Source organism: Choloepus didactylus, chromosome 3, assembly GCF_015220235.1.
Source record: "Choloepus didactylus isolate mChoDid1 chromosome 3, mChoDid1.pri, whole genome shotgun sequence".
In the NCBI taxonomy this organism is placed as follows: Eukaryota; Metazoa; Chordata; class Mammalia; order Pilosa; family Megalonychidae; genus Choloepus; species Choloepus didactylus.
Window position 1 is genome coordinate 223048229 of NC_051309.1, and position 9298 is coordinate 223057526.

Consider the following 9298-nt stretch of genomic DNA (forward strand, 5'->3'; position numbering starts at 1 on the left):
AATGTATAAATGTTTTCTTTCTTTTCTGTCTCCACTCATGCCCTTTCACTTACACTTTCAATTTTCAGACCTTGCCCATTGGGGCTTCATCTCAATTCAGTTTCCATCCCTTCACTTTCTCCTTTCCACAGTCACAACCCCTCTGCAGCATTCCTTTTCTGTCAGTCAGACCAGACCACATGTACCAGTGAGTGTCTATCCTTCCTGTGCTAATTTGTACAGGAGATAAGTTTTTGCTGAGCCTCAGTCCTCCTTCAGGATACCCATTTTGGGTGAGGTTGTGCAAAGTGGGGTTCCAAAGTTACCCATCATGATGGGAAGACTCTGATCCCTCCTCAGCCCAGCTAATAAACTGCCACTTGATTTAAAATAAATAATAGAGCCTGGTCTTTGAAGACTAATTTCTGCCTCTTGGCTTCTTTCATTCTCCTGGGCCTCAGGAGTCTTGCCCACTCTGGCTATCCCAAGTCTCTTCAGACATTCCACTAAATTCATCTTTAACTTGCCAACATCAGGAGGGTTCCTGGAAGGTCTCAAGCCATACATCTCCTGGAGGAATGTTGTAGCTGGTTGGGAGGCCAAAACATTTTCAGACAGATGTGCTCGAGGCTCAAAGGGCAAAGGAGAAGGCCAAGGTGAGTGAGATGGTGAATTTGGTGGAGTGGAAGGAATAGTCAGGCTTTAGGGAGAAGCTGGAGCAGGGAGTTCTCTGAAATGGGGCTGTGGTACACTTTAGCAGAGATGCCTTACTCTTGTAGAAGTTTGGCCAAGCTCATGGTGCTATTGAAGGTTATAGTAGAACCTCATAGGTTGGTGATGGATTCACCAGTGCAGAGTCTATATGACATGGCCGGAGAATTCACAGCTGTGTCTGATACACTGTTATCACTACTACTTCTACAGGATAATGAAGGGAACCCAGAGCTGGGGATGACCTGAGTGATGTCAGAGGACTGCCGTATGCTACAGGTGGGAATGTGAAAGTTCAAATTGTGTGTGACAGATACTTTCCTGGGTTTGAGGCTGCAACCATAACTGGCTGACTTTCTGAAGTCATGGATGGTAGGAAGATCCCTGTTACTGGCTTGGATATTGCAGGTTTCTGTTCCACTTGAAGAAGCTGCTGAACCTGAAGAGTGATTCCTGCCTCTTCATCCTTTTCTATATCTGAGAGGTGATAGATGGTATCTTGAGCAACTGGGTAAAGCCTTTAGTGATGACACCTGGTCGTGAATCAAGGCTGGTTCCCAAGTTTGGTTGAGTAAGCTGCTGCCAATCATGCAGTTTGTGATCTTTCAAGGGGCTTGACAATTTGTAACTTTCTGGCATAAAACCTCAAAGACAACTGGCACTGCTGAGATCTGTGATATCTTACTGATTGATGCAGAGAGACACAAGGTTCTGTATGGGGGTGCCACAGCCACTAACCCCTTCTTTCTGATCAGTCAGAACCTGGATCATCTGCTCCCATTCTTCAGCAAAGAACTGCTTCTCATTTAAATAGTTCTGTCAAGGCAGACTAAGGCAGTGCAGCACTGTAGCCAAATCACTATGTCCAGAGGGTCCTGGTTGACCCATCTGAGAGTTTTCTGGGACCCCTTCTGAGTTGCTCACCTGCTTCACAAGTGTTTCATCCTCTGCTTGGTGTAAACCAGACTCATAAGGTTTTGCTGTCATGATGACACTTGAGCAGCTGAGGCCTGGGATGGGTAGCAGGGCTGGGAATGGGACAAAGTGGCCCCATGTGTCACTGGCGACCTTGACTGTATCAATTATCCATTTTGGTTGGACTTTTTGTTTAAAAATCCAAGCTTAACTTTTTATACATGGTCCCCTCAATCTCAGCTGCTAGAGATACCTCAGTAAAAGCTCCATATGACTGAGAGAAGTAGAGATGAGCAGCAGGGCTAAATCTATTAGGAAGTCCCTTCATTTCTTCTTGAGATTCATGTAACATTCATAGACACTCCATATTCCTGTCCAGTAACTCAGGTAGCTCCATCGTTAGTTGTCTTTGAGCATCCTTGGAAGTTTGTAGGCAAAGTCTTAGTTCTTCCTTCTCAATTACATGTTCTTTAAGTTTGTGCAGAAAATCTACAATCTGAGACAGGAGAGACGATATCTTCTTAGTATCAAATCAGTTCACCACTTCTCTGACAATTCTTCAGTCATTCTGGACATCTGAGCATTTGTTTCACAAAGTTCTTTAACAAAGTCATTGACAAATTGTTGTTCCTTCTCTTTTTAGGTAATAGTTTCCATCTTTATGTGACAAGCCTTGGATCAAAGAGCCATGTTCTCTTCTAGTTTGTTGTGCTTTTCTTGCAGCACAGCCAACTGCAGCAAACCTTGAGATAAGCTAAAGGACTCATTGAATGGAAGAGCTGTAGAACAGCTGGAATCAGTTTCACTCTCTTCAGAAGCAATGGAGACAATTTGAAGTAACTCATCTTTTATGCTGCAGCTGATTAACTTGATCAAAGGCTTATCCCAATTGCTCCTCCAGGGCTTCACTCTGTTCAGACAAGACATGATTCCACTTTAAAAGAGCTTGCCCAATTCGAGCAGCTAGTTCCAAATCATGATCCCTCTCAGCCAGGAGACATATAACCATGTCGATGTCATTGTAACATGTAACATTGTAAGCATGTAACATGGTCACCTGCTCCATCTTGTCTGTGGCTTTCATAGAATGGAAAATCTCTTCAGTGAGAACTGGAGAGAGGATATCAGATGCATTTTAGTGCTGCTGTGTGAACTGAGCCCAGTCTTGGTTTTCCTACAGAAAGAGTCCACTCTTAGCTTTTAGTGGGGTTGCTGTTCTTCTAGCAGACTTACCAGCTCAACTTCAGGAAGGTCCTCATTGGAGCAGACATCGGTGATGCTCTCCAAGTCTCTATGATTGATATTTAGGAGGTTTTCTTCACCTATTGGTGATGTAGAAATGGCATTATGGGATGGACTCAGGCAGCTTTGGTATGAATCAGAGTAAGGGATATCCATCAAGCCACTCAATAAATAAATGGATCAGGTCATATGGATTTTTTCTTGTAAACAAGTGTTTCTGGTGAGTCAAATGACACCTGGAGCAATGAGTGCTGTCATGTGATTATCATACCTTAGATAGTCACGAAAGGAGTGGCCTGGCGTCCTCTGCCTGTGCTTCCTCAGGGAGAAGCCCCTAAAGCATTGGCAGTGTGAGAGCAGGAGCTGGGCTACCACCGCTGCCAGTGACCACCCTGGAGCAGCAGGGACTGGTGGGTGACTTCACAGTATAGTCACTCGGTGACTTCGGTTCTGCAGTGACACCAGCTCAGTCAGAATCCTAACATTTTTAATCTGGAAGGATCCTTTGAAAATATATAGCTCAGTGTTTCCCACATGTCATTCTTTCATATAGCACTTTCACAGTTTTTGCCATATCCATATGCCAACTGTTCTACTGTTTACTCATAGTTTTATTTAAATTGACTCACTTTTCAAAAACAATCCTGCATGTTTTTATGTTACCAACATAAATGGAAAACCAGTCTTAGTTGCCATAATTTAAGATAACCATGATTAATATCAATCATTAAAATGTTTAAATGTTTGCCCATGTATCTATGTAAAATCATTTCAATTACCTTACCATACTTTGGAAACCCTCTTTCTGAACAGATATTGAAATTAAGGCTCAGAAAGCTGAAGAGACTTGCTTGAGTTCCACAGAATGTGAGTGCTCTAGACACCTGACTTCCAAAGACCCTTGGCTCATTCTGTCTCATGCCCTTTTAGATGAAGCTGATAGGGGTTAAATGTATTTACCATCTCAAAGGGACTTGAACTTAATAGGGATTTCGGAAGGTCCTGGATACTTCACAAATAGCATAAAAATGATGGAATTACATGCATTGGTAAAATAATAGCTTGCATTTTCACTGTGCATTGTGATGTGCAACACCATTTTATTTGATCTTTACTATAACCCTCTGAAATAAAGTAGGTGTAGTACATTGTGTTTGTAATGATCCCCAATGAATCATCCTTCCTGTGTATCCATGCCTTTGTGTAGCCCTTTTCACATTGACTTTGGGCTTGACCATGTGACTTGCTTTGGCTGATGGAATATTAATAAATGTGATGCAAGCAGAGGCTTGGAATGTGCTTGCATATTGGCACTTGTCCTCTCTTGCTGCCAGGAAGTCTTTTGCCATCATGTGAAGAAGCGTGGACTAGCCTATGGAGGATGAGACCTCAAAGAATAAAGAAAGGCTGTCTTGGTTGCAGTTCTCTAGGCCAACCAGCCTCCAGCTGCCCTGCCAGTCAGCTGTAGCTACATGAGTCACCCCAAGCAAGACCAGCAGAAGAACCACCCAACTGAACCCAGCCCAAATGGCTGACTCACAGAATCATGAACAAATAAAATAGTTTTTTTGAGCCACTAAGTTTTTGGGTGATTTGTTACTCAGAAATACATAATTGGTACATCAGGTACCACTGACATTTTAAAGATGAAGAAACTGAATCTCTAAGGGTTTGATTGACTTGCCCATCAGGACAAGCAATGGAAAGAAAGAGAAAGCCCCATCTTTATATGATACAAGGACCTAGCCCTTGAACACTGTGCTATGGGCATTTCTGATCTTGGCTAATCAATAAAGCATGATGGAGTTTGAGAAATTCTATAAAAGAGGAATTAATTCTAGGGGCTGAAGGCTGGCCAGGTATAAAAAGACTGCAGCGATGAGGCACCTTTGCAATGGAAAAGTAAATATGTGTAAGTCAGGGGAAGTGAAGGCTGCAAAAACATGGTGGAATAGTGAACACAGACATGGCTACCAAATGTGAGACTCACAAAACTGGGGAGCAGGAGGAGAGCCTACAAAGCTTTAAAGAAGCAATTTTAGGACAAATAAAGGAAAGGGCACAGTAGGCATTAAATTAATGGGACTCTACTTTCAAATGTGGTATAAGTTTAAAATATAAGTAGTTTTTTGTTTATTAATATATCTAATCACATTTATTGAGGGCCACATTTATTTTATGCTAGGTACTGTTCTAGGAGGTGGAGATTCAGAAATTAATAGAACATGATCAGTTCACTTCCTTCCAGCCAGAAAGACAGACATGTAAATTAATCAACCAACAAATGCTTGTTGAGCTCCAGGTGTATGCCAGATTCTGTGCTAGTACTGCAGGTACAGTGGTAAGCAAAATATGAATTGCTTCTGCCTTTGTTGTAAGAGAGAAGTAAAGGGATCTTCGGTAATATATAAAAAGGAGTCATTCAACCAGGTGAGTAAATCTCCCTGGCAATGTGGAATATGACTTCCAAGGAGGAATCTAGACCCAGCATCCTGGGATGAAGAACATCTTCTTGTCCAAAAGGGGGAATGTGAAAGGAAATGAAATAAGCTTCAGTGGCAGAGAGATTTCAAAAGGAGCCGAGAGGTCACTCTGGTGGGCACTCTTACACACAATATAGACAACCCATTTTAGGTTCTAATGAATTGGAATAGCTAGCAGTAAATACTTGAAACTATCAAACTACAACCCAGAACCTATGAATCTTGAAGACGATTGTACAAAAATGTAGCTTATGAGGGGTGACAATGGGATTGGGAAAACCATAAGGACCACACTCCCCTTTGTTCAGTGTATGGATGGATGAGTAAAAAATGGGGGCAAAAAAAAAAAAAAAAAGGCACCCAGTGTTCTTTTTTACTTTAATTGTTCTTTTTCACTGTAATTTTTATTCTTATTATTTTTGTGTGCATGGTAATGAAAATGTTCGAAAATTAATTTTGGTGATAAATGCACAACTATATAATGGTACTGTGAACAACTGAGTGTATGCTTTTTATGACTACATGGTATGTGAATATATCTCAATAAAATTGAATTAAAAAAAAAGGAGTCATTATCTAACCTGAGGAATCACAAAAGACCTCTTTGAGGAATTTAGGCTTAAGGTGACAACCAGAGGCCGAATGGTAAGGAGGATGGCAAAGAGAGCAAGGAAGAACATTCAAAGAGGGAATAGCATGCGGCAATGGGAAGGAGAGACTTGTTTGAACAACTGAAAGATGTCCTTCTCTGCCCTGCGTACACTCCAGGAGGGTGACTCCTACAGACTGCATCACCTGGGCTCCCCATCCTCTGGCTTCCAGTTGAGTTTGAACAATGGGAGACATCAGCAAGAAATCAGAGAACAGATGGGAGAGAGATGATGGCATTTCTTCTCTTGCTCTCTCCTGCTTGGGTGCTGAGGTTTGGCAGTAGTTGTATTCTTCTATAGCATCAAATCCTGTTACACAGGTCCATTGCCATGGCTGCAGCTTCACTGGTTCTGGTAATACCCTTTGCTCCCTCTTACCCATTCAAGTCTAGGAATCATAATGGCTTCACACTGTTGCTAGTCCTGCAGTTCCTTAACCTTCCTCTTTGTTTCCTTTAGTCATGTTCATACCTTTGTAAAGAGTCTCTTCATTAAACCCTCTTCACAATCCCAGTTGAGAGTGCCCTCTGTTTCCTGATCAGGATTCTAAATGAAAGTCACATTAACAATTCTGAACTTTATTCTAAGAGCAACAATAAGATATTTATAAGCTTTTAGCAGAGGAGTAGCATAGTGATATTTGCTTCATAGAAAGATCTTCCTGGGGTTTTCTGCTTCCAGGAATGACAGAGTAAGAGCTTACAAGACTAAGTCTCCTGCAAAGAAACAACAAAAAATCTGTATAGGTAGCAAAAAACCAGTTATCCGAGGCTCTAGAGTGTGAATAAAAGCAGACAGAGCCTTTAGGAAACTACACACTCAGAGAATGGGATTTTTACAAAGTGAGTTCTCATTTTTGTGACTTTAATGCCTCAATGTGGTGTGAGAGGTGGCAAGATACCAGTGAGGAAAACTGTGCTCTTTCTGGATTGGGACACCAGAAATCTGAGGCCAGGGAAATTGGAATGCCGAAGAGAATGCAGGAATCACAGCAGGAAAAGAGCCAAAGAGAGGATCCCAAATTTTGACTACCCATATCTCTGAATGATCCCTGAACCTTATGTGCACAGAACAGACTGAAAATGAGTTAGCTAAAGAGAAAATATTTGAACTGATATAGAAACTCCTACCTAAAAAACAGAGTTTGTAGTTCTCCTAAAAGAAAAATAACAGAATCAGTATTTTCCACAATTGTACATTCGTAATGACCAGGTTGCAATCCAAATTTACCTGACATGAGAAGAGCCATGGAAATGGAACACATTCTCAAGAAAAAGGAAAATCAACTGAAAATGACTCTGAGATGACGCAGAAGTTGGAACTAGCAGATAAGTATTTTCAAATGGTTATTATAAATATCCTCAATGAAAGATAGGAAACCTCAGCAGAGAAAGAAAAATGATTTTAAAAAAGGAAATTTTAGAACTGAAAGATACAATACCAGAAATAAAAATTTACTGGATGGACTTAAAAGGCAGTGGAGAGTACAAAGGAAATACTAAGTTAACTTGAAAATAGATCCAAAGAAATGATCTAAGGTGAAGAACAGAGAGAAAAAAATTAAAGCAAATAACATATACTCAGGGACCTGTTAGAGAATATCATATGGTTCAATATGTGTACAACTGGAATCCTAGACAAAGAGGAGAGAAATAACCCAGCAGGAAAAAAAAATTGAAGAAATAATGGCCAAAATTTCCCAAATTTGATGGAAAATAGAAATGTTCAGATATAAAATGCTCAATGAACGAAAGCAGAAAAACATGAAGAAGCCCAAACAGAGGTGCAATGCAGTCAAACTGTTGAAAGTCAAAGATAAAGAGCAAATCTTAAAAGCAGCAAAAGAAAATGGCACATTACATATAACGGAACAATAATTCAGTGAAAACCTTGTGGATCACACTCCCTTTATCCAGTGTATGGACAGATGAGTAGAAAAATGGGGACAAAAATTAATTGAAAAATTGGGTGGGGTAGGGGTAGGTGGGATGTTTTAGGTGTTCTTTTTATCTTTAATTTTTATTTTTATTTTTATTTTTATTTTTATTTTTATTTTTTTTAGAGTAACGAAAATGTTCAAAAATTAATTGTGGTTATGAAGCACAACTTTACAATGGTACTGTGAACAATTGATTGTATACTTCAGATGATTGTATGGTATGTGAATATATCTCAATAAAACTGAATTTAAAAAAATTGTGGGATGCAGCTAAAGCAGTGCTGATTCTAGGACTGTGACAGGGAATATACAAGATGGGTCTGGAACATCTTTTGCCAGAAAGTAAGGAAATGCTCAAAAATCAAAAGGATGGGGGCACACTGAAGGGACACAGTAGTCAACCTAAAAGAGTTCCCAATAGACAAAGTTGGAAAAATTTGAATAACAACAACAACATAATAATACAGTACTAGTTTAACCTGACCCATAAAGGAAATAACCCATGAATCTATGTTGATATAAATAAACAATAGAATACATAAATGGGGGAGAAGAGGCAGTATCCTGTACAGAAGAATTCCAGATAATTTATGTAGATAATCCCACTCTCCAGGAAGTGGAGCTTAACTCTCCCCATGTCCCCTTGAGTGTGGCCTGCACTAAGTAAGTGTTTCCAAAGAGTAAGTATGAAGAAGAGTTGGAGGAGTAACTTTGGAGTGGAGAAATTTGACAAATACAACCTCAGCCAACTGACCAAGGTTAATATTATTATTGATAAGTCATGTTGATAGCATATACCCTTGATATTATGTCATGAGAATAGCACTTCACCTTTGTGGTCTACCTCCCCAAAACCCATAACCACAGTCTAACCATGAGAAAACAAACTGAAGTCCATTCTATAAAATAACTTACCAGTACCTCTCAAAACAGTCAATGTCATCAAAACCAAGGAAAGTCTGAGAAACAGTCATAACAAAGAGGCCCTAAGGAGACATGATGACTAAATGAAATGGGATATCTGAGATGGAATCCTGGAAGAGAAAAAGGACAGTAGGGGAAAACTGGTGAAATCCAAATTAAGTGTGGAGTTTAGTAATGTACCAAAGTTTATTCCTTGGTCATGACAAAAGTCCCATAGTAATGTAAGATTTTAATAATAGGGGAAATTGGGTGAGGGGTTTTGCAGTTTGGATATATTATGTCCCCCAGAAAAGCCATATTCTTTAATGCAATCTTGTGGGGGCAGACTCATTAGCCTGTTGATTAACGTGCAACCTCTGATTGAATTATTTCCATGGAGGTGTGGACTTGCCTATTCAGGGTAGGTCTTGATTAGTATATTTAAGAGAGAATTTAAGAGCTGACACAGAGCCAGA

General features: G+C 40.1%; 1 pseudogene; it reads right to left on the reverse strand.

Moving 5' to 3' along the window:
- Positions 1-243: 243 nt before the first annotated feature.
- LOC119530659 lies at positions 244-3003 on the reverse strand (annotated as a pseudogene).
- Positions 3004-9298: the final 6295 nt, after the last annotated feature.